Source organism: Rhagoletis pomonella, unplaced genomic scaffold (assembly GCF_013731165.1).
Source record: "Rhagoletis pomonella isolate Grant_MI unplaced genomic scaffold, Rhpom_1.0 Rhpom_scaffold_00003, whole genome shotgun sequence".
Taxonomy (NCBI): Eukaryota; Metazoa; Arthropoda; class Insecta; order Diptera; family Tephritidae; genus Rhagoletis; species Rhagoletis pomonella.
Window position 1 is genome coordinate 91,808,336 of NW_023458557.1, and position 25,515 is coordinate 91,833,850.

Consider the following 25,515-nt stretch of genomic DNA (forward strand, 5'->3'; position numbering starts at 1 on the left):
GAAATTCAAAATTTTGACAATCAAACGCTACTCACAGCTGATGAAACAACACCACCTTATATAAATTCGCCTTGGTGGGTAATATGAGGCTGAAATAGAAAATTTGAAAATGTTTGATTGGAGTAAGGAATAAACCAGATTGCCAAATAGCAAAAATATCTTCTTCTTATTCTTTTTTGGCGCTGTAACCGCCTAAGCGATTTTGGCCGAGTTCAGCAAAGCACGCCAGTCGTTTCTCCACCTGATCTTTTCATCGCAGTGGGGGCCTCCCTCTTCCTCTGTTACCACCAGCGGGTTCCGAGTTGAATACTTTCAGAGCTGGAGCGTCGGTGTCCATTCGAACGACATGACCAAGCCAGCGGAGCCGCTGTATTTTAATTCGCTGCATCGTTCCATCGTGTCTGCGGTACTCGCCGTCGCCAACGCGTAAAGGCCCGTAAATCTTCCGCAAAATCTTTCTTTCAAATACTCCAAGAGCCGCCTCTTCGGATGTTGTCATTGTCCATGCTTCTGCGCCATATACCAGCACGGGCATGATGAGTGACTTATAGAGCGTGATTTTCGTACGTCGAGAGAGGACTTTACTCCTGAATTGCCTACTCAGTCCAAAGTAGCACTTGTTGGCAAGAGTGATTCTGCGTTGGATTTCAATGCTGACGGTGTTAATGCTGGTTCCCAAGTAAACCAAATTCTCTACTTTCTCGAAATTCTAACTGTCAACAGTGACGTGGGTGCCAAGGTGCGAATGTGCTGACTGTTTGTTTGATGACAGGAGATACTTCGTCTTGTCCTCGTTTACCACCAGACCCATTCGCTTTGCTTCCCTATCCAACTTGGAAAAGGCAGAACAGACTTCGCGGTATTTGTTACCGATGATGTCGATGTCATCGGCATAAGCCAGCAATTGGACGCTCTTGTAGTAAATTGTTCCTGAGCGGTTCAGTTCTGCAGCTCCTATTATCTTCTCCAACATCAGATTAAAGAGGTCACATGAAAGGGAGTCGCCCTGTCTGAAACCCCGTTTTGTGGCGAACGGCTCGGAGAGGTCTTTACCAATTCTGACGGAGCTGGTGGTATTGCTCAACGTCATTTTACACAGCCGCATGAGTTTTGAGGGGATGCCAAATTCAGACATAGCGACGTATAGGCGACTCCTTTTAGTGCTGTCAAAAGCGGCTTTAAAGTCGACAAATAGGTGGTGAGTGTCGATCCTTCTCTCGCGGGTCTTTTCCAAGACTTGTCGTATTGTGAATACCTGATCTGTGGTGGATTTTCCAGGTCAAAAGCCACACTGATAAGACCCAATCAGTTCATTGACGGTGGGCTTCAGTCTTTCACACAATGCGCTCGATAAGACCTCGTAACCTATGCGTAGAAGGCTGATCCCGCGGTAGTTGGCGCGAGCGGCGGGGTCACCTTTCTTGTGGATTGGGCAGAGCACACTTAAATTCCAGTCGTCGGGCATGCGTTCATCTGACCATATTCTGCACAAGAGTTGATGCATGCACCTTATCAACTCCTCGCCGCCGTACTTGAATAGCTCAGCTGGCAGGCTGTCACTTAAACTGGAAGCGTGCCTTCCGTCTATCACAACATGATCGATTTGGTTTCTCGTTTTTCGATCCGGAGACAGCCACGTTGCTTGATGGATCTTTTTATACTTGAACCTAGTACTGCATACTACCATGTTTCGGCCCCCGACAAAGTCGATCAGCCTCAATCCGTTGTCGGGCGTTTCGTCGTGAAGGCTCAATTTTCCGACGGTGGTTCCAAAGATCCCTTCCTTGCCCACCCTGGCATTGTAGTCGCCGGGCCCGATTTTGATATCTTGACGGGGGCAGCGCTCGTACGTGCGCTCGAAGCGTTAATAGAAGGGAACCTTGGATACCTCATCCTTCTCTTCCGTCGGGGCATGGGCGCAGATAAGCGAGATGTTGAAGAATCTCGCTTTGATGCGGATTGTGGCTAGACGCTCGTCCACCGGGGTGAAGGACAGTACTCGGCGACGGAGTCTCTCTCCCACCACAAATCCAACTCCGAATTCGTGCTCCTTTATATGGCAGTTGTAGTAGACGTCGCAAGGCCCCAGACATTGCTTGCCTTTCCCCGTCCAACGCATTTCTTGGATGGCGGTGATGTCAGCTTTTGTCCTTACGAGGACATCAACCAGCCGGGCAGAGGCACCTTCAACATTAAGGGTCCGGACATTCCAGGTGCATGCCCTCAAATCGTAGTCCTTTAAGCGTTTGCCGTGGTCGGTGGAAGTAGTTTTTACGTGGCGGGTCCCAAGCCCAGCGTACAACCCATTGCTGGGATGGGGGTGGTTTCGCAACCAAATACACGTTTATATAGCGAGCCGCTTGCTTCAAGCGGACACCCGCTTGCAGCCGCACCTACTGGTGAACAGACGCTGCAGACTTCAGTGAGCCCTTAAACCGAATAAGTCGGAGTGGCCCCACCGAAGCTCCCTCTATTTCTGCCGTGACCCAAGGCTCCACTCGGATTGGTTACCGCTAACTGAATAAAAGTTTCCCAAATTTTTTTTTTTTTGTATGGAGAAAATGAGCAACACCCTCCAGAAAAAAATTTGCCAATAAACAACGGTACACATAATGTTTATAAAAAATCGAATTAAAAAGCTCAAGATTTTTATGAAGCTTTGTCGAATTTTGCTAATTTTTGTGCCAAGTATGAAACTTTGACTTACATAGTCTTTGTCAGATAACGAGCTACGCTTTCATAAAAGAAATTATAAACATTTAATAATCGAAAAGGGAAATAGCCATGAAATAGAATGCTAAAATGTGTGTACCCTATTTATATTTTCGCCACTACATACAAATGGCAATTACACAAGAAGCAGTTACAAATTTTCTACTGGGTTAATGTAAATGTTACCATGGCAATTATGTACGAGTACATAGTAAATTACGTGTGCGTATAAAAGTTGTATTTCAATACTCTGTGAAATGAGTAGCAAGGTCTTTTAACACTCTAATCTTGTTAAATTTTTTTTTCATGTAGATATGATAACATTTATATTTAAAGATTGTGCATAAATCATGGAAGTACCTACTATATACATAAATATGCATGTACTTACGCATAGAGATATGTAGCATGTATGTATTACTATGTATTTGCATAGTTATAAGCGTATGTACTTGTTTTGAAATTCGCTATGGCCATAAGTCACAATACAATGGGCAAATAATACTCGTAATACAAAAACGCAAATCAAAAGTAACCAAAAACCAAATGTATTTAAAAATACAACGCTAGTAGAAAAAGCAAGGTTACACAGGAAAAATGGCAAGGCAATAATAAAAGGCTTTAAGAAAGAAAAAATACACAAATTTTGTAATACGAGGAATAGAAATGATAAGCAGCCAGGCAAATCGACATTTTACCTTAGCAACCAGTATACCTTGTAAGTATAATTTACATGTTCCTATGAATGGATTTGTACTTGTGACCAACTTTGTTAAAAATCTACTACAGCTGAAAAGGTAATTAAAGTCTGGTGGTTGTACATTAGGGTGATTCAAAAATGCCGTGAAAAAGTCAGAATTTTTATGCTCTCACCCCCCTACGATTGTTCTGTACCGGAAAAATTATACTCCTTTTTTTATAAATGAAATCAAAAAAATATTTAGCGGTCGCTCAAAGCGCTCAAAGTTTCCATGTATTTTATATGGGGAAAAAAACACTTTTCGTAGAAATGATATAGAATTCTGGAAAATCAATATTTTTCAATCGCTATTTTTTATTTTTATTTTCTTAATACAATTTTCTTTTAATTTTAGGATTTTATTGTTTAAGAAGCAATTTTTGTTTCAGTCAGATTTTAGAAACGTATTCTATTTATTTTCCTTTTATTTCAATTTAAATTTTTTTCCGTTTAATTTTCTTTCTTAGATTAGATTAGATTTTTTCTTTTAGATTTTATTGTTGTAAAAAGAAAAATACCATTTTAATTTCATTGAATTTTTAGAAACTTTCATTATTTTTTCTATATTTTTTTTTTATTTAACTTTCCCTTTACCTTTATATTTTGTCTTGAAAAGAATAATATTTTTTAAATTTCATTTATATAACTTAATTTATGGAACATATTTCTTTTTAATTAACTTTTATTTTACTTTTTTTGTAAATATCACTTACTTGTAATTTTCTGATATTATTGTTTTAAAAAGGATGTTTTTTATTGTCTGAAACAAAAAACATTGTCTTTAATTTCATTTAATGTTTAGGTATGCATTTTTTTATTTTTTTTTTTATAGATTTTTGTTTTAATTTTAAGATATAAAAAGTATATTTCATAAAATTTTTTAATGTGGGCCATTCTATTGTGACTGGTGGGACATTTTACTCCATAAGATTAACAATTGTGGATTGTAACTACATATGTCGTCGGAACTTATACAACAGCGAACGATATTTTTTAGCATAGAACGATAACTTATGTAAAAAAAATTGCTTTAACGAAAATACCATACGATTCTTTAGTTTTATATAACTATCATTTGAATGAATGTGACTAGTGGGCCACTGAAAATAACTCAATTTTACCTTTGTGCACTGAAAGATGACTTTTAGCCAAAACAATTAATTTTCACGAAGGATGTTTTTGTCTTGTAAAGTATGAACTATACGTTTTCGTTTTCAATAGAAATTAGGTTGTAATAACCTTCATGGAATTATTAAAAAAACATTTAAATTTGTGACTGGTGGGATATGTCCTTGTGACTGGTGGAAAGTATTTATGCATGAAATAAAATTTTTTGTATTTTTTTTATTATTTTAATATTTTCCAACAGATTAATGAAATGTAGTCAATTAAAAAGCTAGTTGCTGAAATAGAGATAATTACGGCATTTCAATATCTACATATGTCGTTTTCCTCTGTTATATGGAATGACCCATCTATTTTTTTTTATTTTTTTATTTTTTTTTTTTAAATAGCCTTTTTTCTTTTTCATTTAAATTTTTTTATATCCTTGTATTTTATTGTATGTATTTAAAAGAAAAATATTTTCATACCCGAGCGCACTTGTGCACAAGGGTATTATAACTTTGTTCACATAACGGTTGTTTGTAACAGGCAAAACGAATCGAGATAGATATAGACAAATTAATACATAAATGATCAGAATGAAAAAAGAAATCGATTAAGCGGTGACTGTATGTCCGTCCGTCTGTGCACACGATAACTCGAGTAAAAATTGAGATATTTTAACGAAACTCGTTTTTTAATCACCCCGTTTACACAGGCAAATCTCAGATTATTAGCAGTAAAATTTGTTGTGCTTGTTATTCTCACATCTCAAGGAAAAGTTATTTTTCTTCTCTGTGCCACCGTGATCACGTTTTTCTGCTATATTAAGCAATATAAATATATTTTAACATAACATTTTATTAAAAATACCTTTACAACCCTCTTTTCCTTGCTAGCGTCCATTTTTGTTTACTTTTACATTTGGCATATCTCCTCTTTTTCGCAAACACAATCGATAAAACTAGGATGGACACCGAAAAGTTATCGGTTAAACGTGAGATTATTTTATAATTACAGATTAACAAGGGACGAATTTTTTATGGCTAATCTCTTGTTCTAATTACAGATTAGGGTGTTAAGCTCGAAAATGAGGATAATCTACTTATATGTGAACCTAGTATAACGGTAGTTTTCAGAAATACGAAAACTGCGATATTTTAGTAACTACTGAAGATTATTCACTCAAAATTGACATATAATTATTAATTTATTTAAGAATATTATACGTTTTTGCAAAATGGGCGTAGCCACGCCCACTTATGGCTACATGTGTTTATCTTGGTAACCGCTGCACCAATTTCTTCCAAATTTGGCACAGTTGTTTGCCTTGGTACAGCATACCAAATGGCCGAAAATTTTTAAAATCGGACAATAACCACGCCCACATTCCATATAACGGTAAATGGGTGAAATGCGAAATCTTCGATATTAAAGCTGATTTATTCAAAATTGATGCTTGAAATAATACTTTACCAAGAAATACGTTTATGATAAAATTTTGGAAAACAGGCGTGGCACCGCCCACTTATGATCACATACATATATGTATCTCGGTAACCGTTCTACCAATTTGTACCAAACTCGATATGGTTATTGTGCTTGCCACATAAAAGCAAAACGTTGAAACTTATTGAAATCGGACTAAAATTACGGCTGCTTTTCATATAACGGTAAATTTTAGAAATGCCTGAAACTTCAATATTTCGAAATTTAAGGACGCTAATTTACTCCAAATTTATACTCCCCTGCTTGCCATGTAGCGGTAGCTATCGGAAAATCATATATTTAATAAATTCTTGCGCCGGGTATTTAATGTTCGGCTCCGCCCGAACTTAGACTTTCTTACTTGTTTAATTTCATTTATGCAATTTTTAGGAACTTATTATCCTTTTTATTTCAATTTTAATTTCATTTTCATTTTTTATTTAATTAGAATAAATTTTGAATAAAATAAAACTTTGTGATATTACTATGGCTAAATATAATTACGTGTATATATACGTACGAAGAGAGCACATCTCAGTGTAACAGGTATTTAACTTAAGACAAACTAGCGAAAATATGAATACAATAGACTCTTAATGACCATCTTCCCTTAATTTGAGACGCTCGTTTGACGCTTTCCAATAGTCAAGAACTTGGGCTCGGTTCTAGGTGGGAAACTGTCGTGGAATCCTAACAAAAAGGACAGTGGAAAAGGCATCCGTGGATCTTTACTGCAATTGGTAAGAAATTAAATTAAATTTATCATTGCAGTAAGTTGGGCACTTGGGATGTGCCCCTCGACATCATAGGTAAAACAAGGCTGCTGCATCAAAGCCTGCAATCAGACATAGCGACACCGGATGCTTAGGTGACTCAGGATCTGAACAGTCTAAAATTCTTGGAGGCTTTATTTTATCTTAATTTAAGACTTCCATATCATCCTGTATTGCGCGACATCAACAAGGGAGGTAAATATCTACGTTGTTGGCTAAACGGCAATTCGGGGCACCACTGGCTTGCTTACGGCGCGGTAAAAGCGACACATCACTTGCGGACTACTCTTGGACAGATGGGCATCGTGCCAAATAAGTGAACGCTGAGCGGAAACCCGAATATTTGCTACCTGCAAGATCTTTCCGGCCGAGAGTGGACCGGATTCGCTAAAATTATCTGCTTATGTCCTCAAAACCGTAAATCGAAATTCTGGTGTATTCATTTGCACAACAATAGCCGATTGGTATTTGCGTGGTGGGCCTAAATAATTAGAACACTAGTTTCGCAGCTGTTTGGAGGAAAAGGACGATGAGGAATCACCTCAACACTTCCTTGTAAACTGCCAAGTTATTACAAGACTGCGGTCTGAAGGCTTCGGATGGCACCGGAGGAGCTATCTTACTGGCTGACATCTGCCGCTTGTTAAGCTTTGTGCCAATGCACGCATAGAGCTTTTCGATTTGATTTAGATATTAGTGTGCGTAGTGGTGCCTGTATGGACTAACTATATTGAAGTAACCTAGCCCGAAAAAAAAAAAATTTCGAAAAGATTCGTAAAATGAAAAACGCAGTACATCGCAAAGTTCATTGAAATCCCGAGAAAAGTAAAAACCAAATAATTTTTTTTTTTTTTTTTTGTATCAAAATTATCAAATTTAAAATAATTTCTTGGGTAAAATGACCGATTTTTTGTGTACGTCAAGGGGTATCCTAAGATTCATTTAACATACATAGATATATATATACATTCCCAGTGGAAAAAGGGAATGCAAAAAGTAATGGAAAGCCCCAAAATATGCAAGAATTTCTCCACAGCGATGTCATACGACAGTAATGTGTCGCATGTCGCTTTACAAAACTATAAATAGAATTTAAAAAAATAATAAAAATAAAAAATAAAGTCCGTGCCACAAGTTTTGAACCCGTAACCAACAACACGGCGGTCGAACACGCATCCATTCGGCTACAGCAGCTGTTGAGATAACGTGAAAAAAAACACATACTTGAGTTAGTTTTCAAACTTTTTGTTTTGTTTGTGGCTTCAAAACTACACATCATCCGCTTGCTTGCAATGTGATGCATCTTTTCGTTCAAACTTAGTTGTTAATCTTTTCTTGGTAGAACCCATTTTTCCACTGGGTTAGACCCCGGAACTGAGTAAAAATCCAAAATTCACTTTTTGATTGATTATGATGCATTTCATCGAATTATAAGTCCCCACATCATTTTAAGATATAAGAAAATTTTATCAGTTACGCCTTTTTTTGATTTCAGCAACTATATATAGAGCTTTTCTATATTAAGGTAACGATATGTATATAAGGCCGGGTTAATTTGTATGGGAGATTTGTTCGACTATGCGCGTATTTCACAGAAGGATTCTACGTGTAACTCGAAGCAAATTTGCCAAATAGCGAAAATAGGTTTCTTAGCATTTTGCTGTAGTATCGTAAAGATGTGCTTACATTCTGTATAAAAAAACATGCTATAAAGGGGTGTTTTCGTATGAAGACTGCATTTCTACATTTATCTTTTTCTTAAAATTACCACCAGAGGGCGAAATAATAAAAAAATTGACCCGGCTTAATGTGTACATATACATACTTCAGACTTACAGGATAAAAATATCGACAATTTTTAAAACAAAATCGCCTTTTTTTTGTCGTCATATCTTTGGCATTTATTTTCGGATCATAAAAAATATATTGCCGAATGAAGGTATCACCGAAATATATAAAAACAAAAAGCACCTCGAGTTTCAGCAAAAAATGTTCTTTGCTAAAATACTTGCAGCGACCTTCGTTTTGCCTGTAAGGTGGGTACGTCCTAATGTACGTATGGATGTGCCCATGTTAAAAATATAGTAAGGCTAAACCGTTCTCTCAATTCGTCGGCCATAATTTTTTTTTTTTTTTTTGAAGTTTGCCAACATTTTAAAATCATATAAAATTGATAGTAAAAAAAACGAACTGTTCAAAGTTGTTGTTGTTTGAGATTGAAAATGAGAATGTGTGTGTGAGTTTGTGTGTAAATTTTTAAAATTAAATTGCTTGCAAACGTCAAGAATTTGAAAAATTCCTCTCAGCGGTTTTACCTTCTTATTTTTTTATCATGGATGTGCCCACATCAAAATGCATAAGTATATGTATACAAACATATTAATAGAACTTCAAAGCTTTGCTCCAAATAACACAACGAATGCTCAGCCGGCAGCAAGCTATTCTTACACCTTGACAACAATGCGCCAAATCCCGTTGCAACGCAAGTGGCTGACTGCTGACTGACTACCGCTGGCTGGCAGATTTCCTTAATCACTGCCAAGTAACTGTGGCATTGGCAGCCATGATATTAAAATCAACCATTAAAATCGAAAAGCAAAATAAACTTTGGTGAGTGAATAGGAAAATGGAGTACATAGATGTAAGCAAGAATAAATGGAGCATAGTGAAGTGAGGTCGGCGAGCTTCGTAGCCAGCTAACACAAATCTATGCTATTTGATTTGCCAACTTTATGACATTGCTTGAAGTATCTATTCGTTATGGCACTAAAAGGTACTTGATACCTATTGGAAAGAAGCAAAATGAAGAGAGCAGTAATCTTAGGAAATAGGAATAAGGAGAAGAAAAAGAAGTGAAAGAAGAATAAGTCCAAAAAAGGTCAAACTTCCTTAATACAGCAAACCCAAGTCAGTCTACCTCTGAGCAGTGAACTTCCTGTGGTCAGCTCTGGCGCAGCCGTAGGCGGAAACTGTGGCAGGAAAGCAACCGTAACACAACTCCGCGAACACTGGCGAGCATGCAAAAACCAGTCAAGCGTGACGGTAGAAAAAATGAGTGCAGCACGAAAATTGCCACCAATGCGTTACTTAATGAATTGGAGTTTTTTTACCTTTTTCTTTTTTTTTTTTTTTTTGATCTGGTAAAGCATTGAGATGCACGTGCATATGTATGTATGTTTGTATCAGGGTTGTTGCGAATATTCGCAATCGCATTCGCAGCCGCGGAACTTCCGCATAAAGTTTAACATTCGGATTCGCGAAAGCTCCGCATTGTTTATTGCGAATGCGAATATTGTGCAAGTGCCCCAAAAAATATATCAAAACACATTGAGCGCATGGAATGGAACAACAAAACGGATTTGATGGCTTATGGTGCCGACAGCGGTGAGTAATTAATTGTGACTGCCTGAAACTAGGAAAAGCCAAGTTCAGCTAACTAATAAAAAAACTAATTACAAGCTGTTCATTACAGGTGAACCTTTCCAAGAGGTCACACGGGAATTAAGCAAAACCGAGACCTTTATCGTCCGTGATTCCAATAATTGGAATTATTATAAAAAAAAAACGTAATAGGTTCTCCAAATTCTGAAACAACGAAAAGAATTGGTTCTCCAAATTGGAACACAACGGTGTTTAAACAGCGATATTGCCATGATGCTAGATTGTGAAGATGAAAGTCAGGAGGATACATCCGAAATTTGCAGCCCCGATGCAATTCTCGAATTATTGAACCGCAACAAAAAAAAAATATGAAGTCCTCTCAACTGGTGCAGCGTCAATCGAAAAGAATTTACAATTTTGTAAAGTTTCAAGTTTTTCAAGTTTGTCGCCTTGAGCGAGTGGTAATTTAATGGCTCAGGCCGTTAGGAAACAGGCTGTAACCCGAAAAAGCAGCAAAATTACTCCTTCTTAAATACAATGTTCCAATTCTATAATTCAAGTACTAAATAAAAAAATATTAAAAATTACTAAATTTTCCTTTTTTTACCTAAATCACCTAGTGTACTCACCAAAAAATATTTCTTAAAATACAGTGAAAGGCCGCATAGACGCACGCTCTAATAGCGGACACATTCTTTGGAACGAACAATTTTTGGCTTTTTTCCCCATACAAAATGCTCTTCCATGCGCGGACTTTCCGATAAACGGACGCGGACACTCAAAAATGTCCAGTTGTGAAAAAAAACTCTCCCATAAGCGGACGCGAAGCTCTAACAAGCGGTCAATTTTGTTTTGTTTTTCAGTCAAATGTTGACTCTTGCACTCCTACATATGTATGTATATGTACACAAGAACATAGCCCATATTCTAAAATATTTTCTTTTCTAGAAAAAGTGTGACCTTTTCGTTCCCAATGGGCAATGAGATTTGTCGGTAGGAAAGAAAACGCAATAAATTTGAATTTATTTTTAATTCACCCTGTTTCTATCTATTGAAGAATAAATATTATTTTAATTTAGAAACCAGCAATTTCAATTTTGTAAGTATGAATTTTTAATTTATTATTTTACGAAATCCCTATAAGCGGACATCTCTCATAGGTGGACAAAAAAGGTGACCATCGGTGTCCGCATATTGGAGCTGTCACTGTATTTGACATCCGCATTCGCATCCGCGGATGTTTAAAATTCCATATTCGCGACATCCCTAGTATGTATGTACGTTTATAGTGTTGCACCACATTCCTTTGCTGATATTTTATTTCTTCGAAGAAGCAGGAAAGCATGCTCATAAACACAATGGCTGGCTGCATTTCCCTTGAGCCTATTCGTTGCCACCAAAAGATGCTGGCATTGCAATTGGCGTATTAGTTTGGTATAAATATTTTTTCCGGCTGCTGGAGAGCGCTTAACACTTGGCTAACCGGCAAAAAGAAAAAAAACAATAACCGTTAGCAAATTTTATGCACTAATTATTATACTGCAATATATACTTTTATCTTATCAAACTACTTAAACTGCAATATTCAAACAGGTGGCAACTCTCTAATTTGTCTCTTTCTATATTTTAAGTTAGACCTCTAGCAACACATCTGTGAAAACTGCATTCAATTCCATGCATTAGTTTTCGAGTGATGCGCGTACAAACATACAGGCAGACAAGCAAAAATTCTAAAACTTGTCAATTTGGCTTCTGTTGCTCTAATAAAGACCCCCATTATTAAACCGAAACCGAACTTTCGGAAAAATCGGTATTTTTGTTCAGTGCAATACACACGATATACCAGGCGAAATTGCATTCCAATAAATGTTCCGAATATCCCCATTATCTTTACCCCTGTAAAATTCCCAAATCGCTTTAATCGACAACAAACGATGCACACTCGGGTTTCGAAATATTTTGGTGGCCCTTAAAAACACCTCAATAGTACCTAATTCCTGAATAATATTTACCAGTGTTCGACGAAATTTAGTGGGTGGGTCAGCTGGCGTGACGTCACGCTGGCCGACCAATAAACTTTTGCGATTTCCTGGAAACTGAGTGAGCACTTAAATTAATTTTGGAGACCCTAAATAACACCCAAATAGCACCTAATTCCTGAGTAATTTTTATAAGTTTTTGGGGTAGTGGGTCAGCTAGCGTGAAGGACGTTGTTAACCGACTTCCAACAAAGGAGGAGGTTATCAGTTCGTCGGAATATATATATTGTTTTTCGTTTTTCTTTTTTTTTTGTATTTTACCGCATAGCTTTGGACCACGTTAACCGATTTCGATATGCCTTTTTTGCATCGGAAAGGTAGTGTCTCAGAGGTGGCATACTAATCTGGTTAAGATCCGATCAGTGGATCATGAGATATATATATGTATATATATATATATATTTTTTATATATGAGAGTTGAAGTCGGTTTTTTTTTTGCTAAAAATTACTTGTTTCGATATAAGTACCTAAAACAATCCACATTAAAATTACGACTTTACTTTTTTTTTTGTTTACCACCCTAATGTACATGTCGGCCGCTGTGGTGTAGTGGTAAGCAGTGCGCGCTTTCACTAATCAGCACCTGGGTTCAAACCCTGGTCAAAGCAACATCGCAAAAAAATATAGAAAAAGGTTTTTTCTTAACAGCTGTCACACCTCGGCAGGCAATGGCAAACCTCCGAGTGTATTTCTGCCATGAAAAACCGGTTCTCATGAAAATACAATCGCCGTTCGGAGTCGGCGTAAAACGGTAGGTCCCTCCGCTTTGTGTGACAACATCAAGACGCACGCCACAAGTCGGAGGAGAAGCTCGGCCAAACACTAACATAAATAAGTGTAAGCGCCAATCTATTATTATTATTATTATTACCCTAATGTACATACATACATACATACACATATGCAATGCACTTCCGGTTCAGTCTGTTGTCGTTTTGCTTTTGAGGTGAGAACTTAAAACAAGTGACATTGAAAATTTATTTTCATTTTGTGTGGCAGCCTTTTGCATACACACTTTCTGCGTTTAAACTTCCTTTAGCGGCACTTACTACTTGATGTTTTATTTGTATTTTTCGTATTTTTTCGCCTTTTATAATTTATAGCTTTTTAATGCTTTGCGATTGCATTCGTTTAGTGAAAGTCTCAGAAAATCATAAATCTTGTAAAGCCTTAACTGCATTAAACAAAAGTTGGGGATGCAAGTTCTTGTCTCTAACGCAAACATTTCTTCTGTTTTGTCTGCTGTACGCGTATGTACATATGCACGTATATGTATGTAAATGTCTTTAAATATATTTCGTTAATTACACTTAAGTTCTTTTAAGCAGGTATGTGTTCATACATAGATACATACAGTGAAACCTCCCTTCGGAGGACACTCACCGTCAGTCATTTTTTGTCCGCCCAAGGTAAGCTTATTTTCGAACGTTTTAATGTTTTAATTAATTGAATAGTCACTATTTCTTATTTGAATGAAAGATCGTTCAAACAAAAATGTGCATGTATTTTTTCAAAAGTGCCTATTTCATTTATGTGCATAAGTACATATTAAGAAATAATAAAATAAAAATAAATATTACATTTCAGTCCATAAACTACATAAAACCATAGATTCATTACATAAAAAAAAACTGGGAAATTATCGATTGACGTAAGTTTTATTTTTAATTTTTTTTTCAGTGTCAGTACCTTTTTCATCAATAGTTTTCATGTTTTTATCAGTAACAAAATCCAACCAGAAATCTAAATTTTCGGTCCATGTATTTATTATTATCTATTGTTATAAATTTATCAGAATTGGAATTGGATTCTCCAAGGGTTTCTGATAATTCGAATAACGAACCTAAACCACTGCGCAAACCAAACTAAATGTGTGCATAAAAATCACATTTTATGCGGGAAGTCCCCCTTTTCCATTTAGTAGTCCGCCTATGAGGAGTTCGCGTCCAATCAATGGAGGTTTTTGTTTGATTTGTTATGAAACGAAATCTTAATGTCCGTTGATAAGAGGTTCGCGTCCGCTCAATAGAGGTTTTTGTGTCAATCTTATGCAAAATAACTGACCGCGTCCGGCCAAGAGAGTGTCCGCTTAAGAGAGAGTAATTTTTTCCGAAATTTATACTTAGAACTTGGTATAGGAAAAATGTCCGCCCAAGGGAGATGTCCGTCTAATAGAGGTGTCCGTTAGGAGAGGTTTCACTGTACTTACATAGGTAAAAGAATCAATGTATGGCACCGTGACCATAAAAATTGTCGCTTTTTTCATTTATTGGGCTATTAAGCATGACGCGCAAGCAATCTTTAGTCTAGCCTTGTGTTCTTTCTCTTTTAAATTCAATCATAATCATTTTCGATAATTTATTTTGATAGAGTGGACTGAGTTGTAGATTTCCCTGTGGTACTCTCAAAAATCTATATCTAAGGAACAAATTTAGAACTGGTTCGGAACTACGGATATAGAAAAAGGGTAGCAGCGGGGGGCTTGTTTACTTTACATATGTAGATATGTATGTGTTTGGCGGCTTTTGCGTTCAAGTGCGTTTTCATTATGCACTTCGCAGATGCTTCTTCATAGTTTAGTAATACAAAACCAAAATGTGTTAACATTTTATCATCTTGGGACCGTCTGGAATCTAACCAACAACGGCGAGCCCCTCTGCAAACTCAGCTACAGCCAAAGGTATGTAAACGTACATTGAAACAATTTAATTTCAAATTGAAGACACATTTCTTTGAAAATAATTTAAAACCGAACACACGGAAAACTCAAAAAGATTGAAAAAATTATGATAATTTTTTCGTCTGTCGATTGTAGAACAGGTCCGGAATATATAGAATTAAGGTTCAGTCCGGAACTATCGAAAAAGGAATGCAGCGGGGGCAATCGACACTTCGTAGAACATCGCAATGTTAAATTCGCCAAATAATTATTTTGGCCAGTTTTGGGTATAAGTATTTCTGTAGTTTATTTAATGTTTAATATTATTTTTTTTTTGTATTATATTATTAGTTATAAAACAAATACCATACAAGCCCACATTTCAAACTTTGTACAAAAGTTATAAAAAATCGCCAAAGTTTCAAGTGGCTACAAATACAAAATACCGTTGATTTTTTATATTTTTTTTTTTTTTTGCTGACGGTGCCACGCATTTTTTCCCATATACAAAGAATCGAATATACTTTGTGTGGGTAAAAATGTGTGACACTGTCAGCCACGTCGGAATAAAAGGTTTGAAATTTTGGGTAAAATTTTTATAATTTTTGTAAAAAGTTTGAAATTTGGATTTACATGTTGTTCGTTGAATAACTAAAAAAAGAAAAACACTAAAACAAAAAATTAAAAAATTAAAACAAAAAATTTTAAAATTAAAACAAAAAAAAATAAAAAATTTTGAACATTAGATAAACCAAAGAGGACAATAAGTCGAGTCTATTATTTGTGCCACCAGTGTACATATAAAGGCGGTCACCTAACTGATTTTTCACAAAAAATGTCTGCCAACACTAATCACCAGTAGTCATTCGCTCGATTTCATTTTGTTTCGTCGAGTTTTTTTTTTGAGCCCGGCATTTTCCTACATATTACTTAAATTTTATCATTGATCATTAATTACATCTAAATTAGCAAAAGTCGTTTTCTAACAGCGGTCGGTCGGCCCTCGGCAGGCAATGGCAAAACCTCTCGCGTGTTTTTCTGCCTTGAAAAAGCTTCTCATAAAACCACCATTCGCCGTTCTGTGGCGGGGTAGAATTGTAGGTCCCTCCAAATGTGTAAGCGCCAAAATATTATTATTATTATCATACACACACACACACATCGCTCATTTACATACTTTAATAGTGTCATAACTGAAAAAAAAACTCGAGAAAAACGATTTTAAAATTTTGAATTCACACATCCTTCCATAGTAAAAATTAATACATGCTATTTTGTTCTACGGCGATACTGGTAAGCGGTAGCGGTAATTACTGCACACTCAGTTCAAAATTTGCATTTTTTGGATTATGACACTATTGAAGTAAATCGACGCTTGTATGAACCTTATCTAACATATTTTGGGGTTTTGATTTCTTTACATACACACATTGTGCATATTTTTATTAATAAGAGCATAAACCAACTACAAACATACAAACATTTATTGTTTATTCTTCTTTGTTCGATTCCATCGAGCACACTCAACGTCACTCAATGCTATAAAAACAAAACAAAAAAAATAACAACTTTTCATGGGCAAGCGTATGAATGAATGATGAGTTGTGCTTGTTTGTCATTGGAACCAGAATTGCCAACCGGTCCTGTGGCGCAATGGATAACGCGTCTGACTACGGATCAGAAGATTCCAGGTTCGACTCCTGGCAGGATCGAAGTATAGCAATTAATTATTTTTTATGAAAGTTTTAATTATAATATGAGAAAAAGTATACATATTTACATATGTACATACTCGTCTTCCACGCATATGACTACGCTAGGCATTAATATTTCGAAATTGGTAAAATAAAGTTGAAAACATCGAAGTCTTCAATTAAAAGGAAATGCATGAATGTGAATCTAAAAAATATTTGTCGCTATTTTGCTTATATTCCTGCATATTTTTTTTTTAATTTTTATCTTTACTTGATTTTTGTTTTTAATGTTTTTTTTTATTCTCTTTTAGTTATAAACAAAATAAATTTAATATGTGTCCTCTTCTAAATGTTCATATTTTCCAAAAAAGAAGTCCCGAAAATCTCGGAAAAGTTTCGACGAAAGAAAGTATCCCGAAAAAATCTGAATCTCCGCAAAATCCTAAAAATAAAAAAACAAAAAAAAATTTATCGATACCGAGAAATCCTTTGAAAGTCTCGGGAAGTCTCAAAATAATCGCGAAGCATTTCATTTTATAATCAATGTCAAAAAGGCAAAGATAAGCCAGCTTCGTTTTTTGCTCCAAAAAATGTCGGGGAAAACTTTAGTGTTTCATTTTGGCTTAAAACAAAAAAAGGTAGTTATTTTTGCGAAAAAAAAAATCATAACACAAATATGTATATTCAAAAATTAGATAGGGTATTTTAGTTTATTAAATGCGTAAATTTGTTGCAGCCTGTACCGTAATAAAACTCAACTGCCTCGCATTAATTGTGTAAACCTTTTGTTTAAACCTTTTAGGCAGTGAACAAATTAATTATTAATTAATTAATTAATAACTTAGCTGACATCGAGATTTTTTTAAAGGTCTTTGAAATTTTAATGACATGATTAGTTCAAAAAATTATTTTAAAAAAATCTGTGCAGTGTAGAATAACAATATGGGTGACACATGAGATAGAAAATTTTGTAGAATTTAAAAACAATAAAGTTTTTTTGTTTTACAAGGACGAATAGGTATTGAAAATGCGCTTTTAAAAGATTTAATCTTTTTAGGTTAATAGAGTTTACAGGACGAAATTCGACAATGAGGTCGTGCGTATATTAGTCCTCAAACAATAATTAAAAAAACAAAAACAATATTGAAAATTTGCATAGCTATTTAGGACAAAATCTGTAAAGGACATTTTCGCTACCCATTTGTCCTTATGCACCAAAAAATTTAGTCTGTTTATATCCCTGTAGTCAAACGTACTAGTTGTAATCTACCTCACAACTAGTATGCGCCGCATGCCCACCCTGCAGGGAAAGCTACTAGTTGTGAACTAGAATTCTACCGGTTTGCGTTTCAGCCGAACTAGTTCACGTTCTATCCTTTTTCAATGTTAGCGACTGGTATTTTTAACATTGCGATGTCCTACGAGATGTCAATTGTCAGGCTATGCATCAGCATCTACGAGTATAAATACTAGTAGCATCATACCAGTTTATGAGATAGTCTGCCAATTCATGCCCCGTGAAAAGCATAAGTGTGCCTTTTTGCTCGCGACCCTCCAGCAGTCACAATGGCCAACAGAGCAAAGCACTCGCGTGGTAGGCCTGAGGTCCCAGGTTCAAAACCTGGCGCAGGGAAATTTTTTTTATTTTCTATTTTTTATTTTATTTTTATTTTTTATAAATTTATTTTTTTGTTTAGGCTGTTTATTGTAATTTTTAAATTTAATAAAACAAAATATTTTTGTTTAATTCCTTTGTTTTTATCGCACAAGTATTTCTTCCTAAATGTTTTTTTACAATGCAATTAGATTTTCAAATTTGTTATTTATTTATAAATTGAATAAATTATTTTTACTTACATTTTTATTTAACTTTAAAAATCTTACCACCTCCAAGCGGCTTCGAACCTGCGATTTCATAACCAGAACCAGTAGTCTTCACGTGACGCCACAGCCGACATTTGTAAGAAAAGCAATTAATTGCGTTTTATTTTTGGCTTTGGCAATTCAAAGGCAGATGTCGCTGATCGCCTAAGTTCTTCGAAATTGTTGAACTGGTAGGCACATACTAGTTAATGAATAGTATTTTTTCTAACTGGTTTGGCTTTTCACTGCAGGGCAACTACTCACCCAACTATCTTTTTTCCATGCAATCAACTGGTATTTTTAACATGGGTATGTCCTACGAGATGGCAATTGTCAGATTTCGGTCAGAAATATACCAGTCTCATACTAGTTCAAAATAGACAGAAAAATACTAGTCCAATAAGGACCAAAATGACTACTTTGGGAGTAAAAAAAAAATGGATTCATGAATATACAATAAAACACTTTTGATTAAGTACACTTTAATATATTACACATTTTTCATTAAGGGTTATTAAAAGTAAAAGGTTTCAGGTACAATAAATACTATATTTTTATCTTTTTTAATAATATTGAATATGCAAAAGGAAACATTTTAGTTAAAAATAAAATGAAGACTTTAGTTCATTTTTGAGTAAACTAAAATAAAAATAAAAGTTTTCATTAAAATAAATTAAATTCATTAACTTTGCACATTCCAGTCTTTTCTTTTTCAAATTTTACAAAAGTAATAACTAATGTCTAAAATTTGAGATTTGGATAAAATGATATAAATAAATAATTCAAGCAGTTATTAAATATTCTTAGCTTTTGTCAATAGTTTTTCTTGATGATTAATAATAGAAATTAATCAAATAATTATAATCGTGTAATTAAAACAAGTCAAAAATAATTGAAAATGATAAAAATTAAAAAAATAGTGATGTAATTAAAATTAATGAATTAATTAACGTTTTTTTTTACGTAATTAATTATTACTCATTAAACGGTTATCCAAAGAAACTTGCTTTAATTAATAATCATTATGAATATTAATCATAATTTAACAGGTCTTGTATAATTGAATACGCACTCCCTTTAATGGTTTACAATATACCCAAATAAAAGTTATAATATTTTGTTTACTTTATTGTATTAAACTGTCGAAGTCAAAACAGGGCATGAATAAATAGTTTGTACTTGGTACAAGTCTGGTAATTTTCGAACTAGTTCGGTTTCAGTCAGGAAATTATAGTTGTAAACTAGTATTTTTCCTGACTAGTTTGGGGTTTCACTGCAGGGATGCGACTAATACCACTTTTGATCTCTTTATATATAATTCCATATATGGAATGAACTATTCGCTTTGTTCGAGCATGTCCTATGAAGAGACTAATTCTTCCCCTTTATACTCGAACAAATATAAAAAACGACTACTCAATTTAAAAAAATAAAAATAAAAATTTGCGCTATCTGCGATTCGAACCAGGGTTAACAGATTTGATAAGCGCATACTCTATCTCTGTCCCAACGGCGCACATGAAATTTCATATATGATTAAACTGTTAACAGTACCTAGGGTTGCCAGATTTTTTTTGCACGAAATCAGTACCTTCGACTTTTCCATGCTATAAAAATCAGTACATACTTTTCAGTACACTTTTATTCAAAGCAAAATTATGAATATAAGTACCAGAAAATACTTTAAAACGCCAGAGTACTTGTTTTTAACAATATTTTGGTATACAAATAAACTGTAGTTCACATAAAATAAAAATTGTATTCATTTTAACATGAGTGTACGCATTATACTGTGTTTACATGAGGCGATTTTACAGGCAACTTTTAGTTGAAAACAACAATCGCTTGGTGTGAACGGGCTTTCAACTAACCGCTTTCAATGCAGTTGGGGCAGCCAACTTTTGATTCAACTAATCGCCTCTAAAATCATGTGAACACCTTTTCAACATGTACATAGTATAAATTACCCTCATAATATCATTGTACACAGGAGCCAATAAATAATTTAATATTTATGACATTTTTGAATAGCAATAATGAGATCATTTCCACTTACATGTGTTTAAATAGTTAAAGAATTTATTACATTTCATTTTAAAATTAAAAGAAGTCGGATTCACTCTTTGCGCCAGGACATAAATGATACTAGATCATATTTATTATCGCAACTGGCACGTAACGGCTCGGCGATATCTGAAGCATGAAGCAACTATACTTAAATTTTTTTGCTTTACTTTTTACAGTACAGTTTAGGGAAGTTCCAACTTTATGTAAAAACTTAAAATTCATAAAATATTTTGTGTAAAATAATAAATAAATAAATATGTTGAATATGTTAATATTAAACAAACAAAAGTATTTTTTATGCAAAAACCCGAAACCAACTTCAATTCTTATATAAAAATTATCGGATCTAAACCGTTAGTAGGTCCCAGGTATGAGGTACCACCTTTTGTTTCTAAAATCCAAAAAATATAGATATCGGTTAACGTGGCCCAAAGTTATGTGGTAACAAATGTACATAAAACAAAAAAAAACGAACGACGAATTGATAACCTCCTCCTTTTTTTGAAGTCAGTTATAAATATATGGGGAAAAATTACCAAAGAAATTTGTGTTCTCAGAATTGAAAATTCAGTACAAATCAGTACAAACTTTGAAAAATCCGGACATAATAAATAAAATCAGTACGAGTTGAAAAATCAGTACTTCACTGATAAAATCAGTACGTCTGGCAACCGTAATAGATCCCGTTAGCAGTGGCGGATTTGAATATTTGTCACCACTAAGCAATTCAGAATTTGCCGCCCTTTTTCCGATAAGATTTTGAGCTAAAAGTACCAGTTTTGGAACGATTAGCAGTAAATAGTAATATTCAAATTTATGTTATCTACTACACGTTTATTACAATTTAAGATGAAAAAGTGGTATTTACCTTTAGAAAAGGTTTTCGACTTTTAAAAAAAGCCATCATCAACACACTTTTTTCACTTGATAAGTTATAATCTCAAAAATACTAAATTACTATTTTTAAATATTATCATTTAAATAATATCAAAAATACCTAACGGTGTTGTCCTATTTTCGGACTGCGTAATTGAATCTCAAATTTGTGTTTTAAAATGTACAAACAAAAATTCTACCTTCAGTGCAGCTAACTTAAATAAAAATCTGAACTGAAATTTTGCCGCCCTAGGCACCTGCCTATGTTGCCTTTACGGTAAAGCCGTCACTGCACGTTAGAGATGAGCCGGGAGCTAATTGATCTCCAATTATACCCGTAAGGGTTGAGTCGATACTTATTGATCTCCAATAATACCCGTATGAGACTAGTTGAGAGTAATTAATGCCCAATTGTACCCGATTGTGAGTAATCTCGGAAGACTCGAGTCTTCCTTCTATCTTTTTAACCGACTTCCAAAAAGGAGGAGGTTATCAGCTCGTCGGAATTTTTTTTTTTTTTTTTATGTATGTTAGCGCATAACTTTGCATCAATAATTCTCTTTGCAACGGAAAGGTAGTGTCTCAGAGGTGGTCCCATACTAATTTGGTTTAGATCCGATCATTGGATCATGAAATATATAGATATATATATATTTTTTTTTAAGTCGGTTTTTTTTGCTAAAAATTACTTGTTATAGATTAGTCTCACAATTTTTTGCAGGGCGTTTATAAATAAACATGTACGCAACACATACACACAAACGGCAGTCACGTACACAATACGTTCACAAAAACGGTACTAAACTGTCTTTGATTTCGGAATGCTTAAGGCCCCGCCAGATAGAAATTCTTTTCTGCATCACAGGGTTGAATAGAAGACGCCACATTGGCACCGCATGCATTGCCGCAACTGATAAAATTCGCCCAACTCTCAACTTTTGACGCACGCATATGCGACAAAACAACAAAAATTTATGGATCGAATTAAAATCAGCTGATTTTTGACCAATCGAATTGAGCAATTTTGTTTGCGGCAACGTTTTCATTGTGCCATCTCGCCATGTTCAGTGCGTTTCGTCAGTCAAAAGCATCCCTGTGACGCAGAAAATATTTTCTATCTGGCGGGGCCCTTACACGTTGGTAAGTTAGCTTACTGCCAATATAGAAGTTGTTAGCAACCCTGGTAGTTTGCTGAAATTGGCAACACCACAAATAAGAACTGCAACCAACTTTGGTATATTTTTTCGTCGGCCATCACATGACATGATACGAAACTCTTTTTCTCGTGAGAGCACTGTGAAAAGGTTCATTTTTATAACCTCCCCCAATATTGCCACAGCAGCGACTGAGAGATTTATTGAGCAAATTTTTTTGATTTTTTTACTTAACCTAACAAGCAAATATTTTAGATTTTTAGTATCTTCTTAATTATTTAGTGTTAAAAATTAACATATAAAATGTTTTTTCTTGCAAACACTATCTTTAAGCATAATTTTTTAATGTGTTTGCAAGAAATTAAATCGGTGTATTTTGTGCGTATCTAGTGGCAGCTCGCCATTAAACAGAAGTATTACATATGACTCATATGATATGAGGCATTCCACACTATTTCAATTGGTGAAAAAGCCATTGTTTATCACATCATAACTCGATAAATATTGGTTGTATCAAAAAAATCAATTAGTACTTTTTTATTAACAAAGAGTCAGAGATTTATAAAAGATTTTTAATTTTTTTTTAAGTCCACTTTTCCATACGTTTGTTAGAAAGTTGCTAAAAAAAACATGTTTGCAGGTTTTTAAAAACCTGCAAAAAATATATGTGATAGAGTGAATATTAAAGATTTAACTGACAAATTTTTAAAGGGTGTCTCGATATAGGGCCTGAGATATTAATTGTTTAGTAAAGCAGTGACTGATAAAACAATTTAAAAAATAAAAAATTTAAATTCAAAGTACATCAAAATACGTCAACTGGGCCACTTAAAAACCGTTTTTTTTCGGATAACCAAGATATCGCACCAATGTTTCGTACGTAAATCTTTAACATACTAATTTAAAAAATAAAAAAATGAGTAACCACTTATACTAAAGAAATAACAAGTGATTTTCCGGCGCCATCTAACAAATTTTATATTTATTTTACAATATTTCGAATTTCAAATTCATCGTCCAGGGAATGAATTTTACATTTGAGATTATGAGTACCAGTAACAGGTATAAAACAATGAAATCGACGAGTTCCAACAATGGATGAGGAATTTTCACAGATATTTGGTGCAGAAATCTGTTGGAAGTACGTAGTTGTATTGATGTTACGTCGACAAATATGATTAAAAATGGATGGCTTATTACCTGTTCAAACTGAATTTTGACGCAGAAGTAATAACTTTTTGTCGGAAGGTATAATTTTAAATTTTAATTGCTTAAAAAAAGTGAAAAATTTATTAACTTGTGCTTAATTTAAACCAAAATGATTAAGTTATCTCTGCCCGTTCAGGAGATATGGCCAATCAAAGAAATGATTATGTTAATTTTAAATTCGCGATTTTTCGCAAATTAAGAGGATTATTGCAAAATAAAGTTTAAGGAAAACAAATATTACCTGGACCTTTACCAAAGTATGAACCTATCTTGGTTATCCGAAAGAAAAGGTAATTTGAATTAAAATTTTTTATTTTTTTTTATTTTTTTATCACTCACTGCTTTACTAAACAATTAATATCTCAGGCCCTATATCGAGACACCCTTTAAAAATTTGTCAGTTAAATCTTCGATATTCACTCTATCACATATATTTTTTTCAGATGTTTAAAAACCTGCCAACATGTTTTTTTAGCAACTTTCTAAATTTTTCATTAACAAACGTATAGAAAAGTGGACTTAAAAAAAAATTAAAAATCTTTTATAAAGATTAGACATAAATTCGACAAGGATTAGAGATATGAGCCACTTAAGAGTAGTAATAGTTTTTTTTTTTTTTTTGAATTATGTCGTTATTGCACAGGACCATCGATATGTAGGTACTTGTAATATTTTCAACCTACAACTTTTATTAATTGGATTCTTAGCAACACATACAATATGTATGTATGTATATATCGAATCGCTAGAAATTATTTGATATAAAATGTAAATGGTTTAATAATTTACCTTCTAAAACGGCAGCAACAGTATGCGCGATTCAATTTGTAATGTCTTCAAAGATGTTTTATTTTGGAAATTCAGTTTATTTAAAATTTTGTTATTTTTTAACACACAACGCACACGCGAGCTGCTTCGCGATTCATTAGCTTTCTATTGACGTTGGCAAAGCAATATCTGATAGAAATGTTTATATGTAATTGGAATCTACATACATACATATAAAAATGTAGCATTAAAAATTAATAGATAACTTCTTATGAAGCGCACAAAACTTTCACTGCAATTCTTGCAGATTCAATATACTAGTTCCGGCATACCATCAACTTTCGTAGATTTAAAACACTTCCATTAATTATAACAATCTAACAAAATAAAGATATTTATATTTCTTTGCTTAAAAACACAAAGTCGTTTTTATTTCTAGTATTCGCACTAAAGAAAGACTACAAAACTAGTTTGTTAGAATATTTTAATTAATGGTAATAACATCCCAAAATATCCGGGATCCCGGGATTATCAATGGCGATGTCATTGGCGGTGGCAATTGTCGCCCAGTGCATTACTTTGCAACTAGTTTTGTCCAGTTCCGTTTTGGACAGTTTCTTTATAAGAAAATGTTTTCCGTTTTTTCTTTTCTTTTACAGATTCCATGTTTGTTACATATTATTATTTTATAATATAAAAAAAAAAAAATTATTGTAAGCTGCACGCAACAATTTAAATTCACTAAATTTGAAAACTCACAACTGCCTCCACCGCGACTTGAACCCGCAACCAACGATGCTTGAGTCGGAGCTCTTCTCGCTGAGCTACTTTCGTATTGTACGAGTAGTGAGCATTTGCACATTTACACCCCAAGTTTCAACTGTCCCGCTCTGCATCCGTTTTGCACTGGCTCAGAGATAGTTCTGATATATGTAGTTCGGAACCATGATTCAATAATAGAAAGGTTTTGTAATAAAACAGTCTTCTC

At 34.3% G+C, this 25,515-nt stretch overlaps 1 protein-coding gene and 1 non-coding gene across 3 annotated transcripts in view; one reads left to right on the forward strand and one right to left on the reverse strand.

The window, feature by feature from the left end:
• Nucleotides 1-24,766, reverse strand: part of LOC118735778 (GTPase-activating protein CdGAPr) — a 392,697-nt gene extending 367,931 nt beyond the window's left edge. For both annotated transcript variants that reach the window (XM_036465735.1, XM_036465734.1), the window contains exon 1: nt 24,549-24,766. The gene's annotated coding sequence lies outside the window, so the exon portion shown is untranslated. The remainder of the gene's footprint in view (nt 1-24,548) is intronic.
• On the forward strand, nt 16,536-16,608 carry Trnar-acg. The gene has a single exon. It is a non-coding gene; the product is annotated as a tRNA-Arg (tRNA).
• Nucleotides 24,767-25,515: the final 749 nt, after the last annotated feature.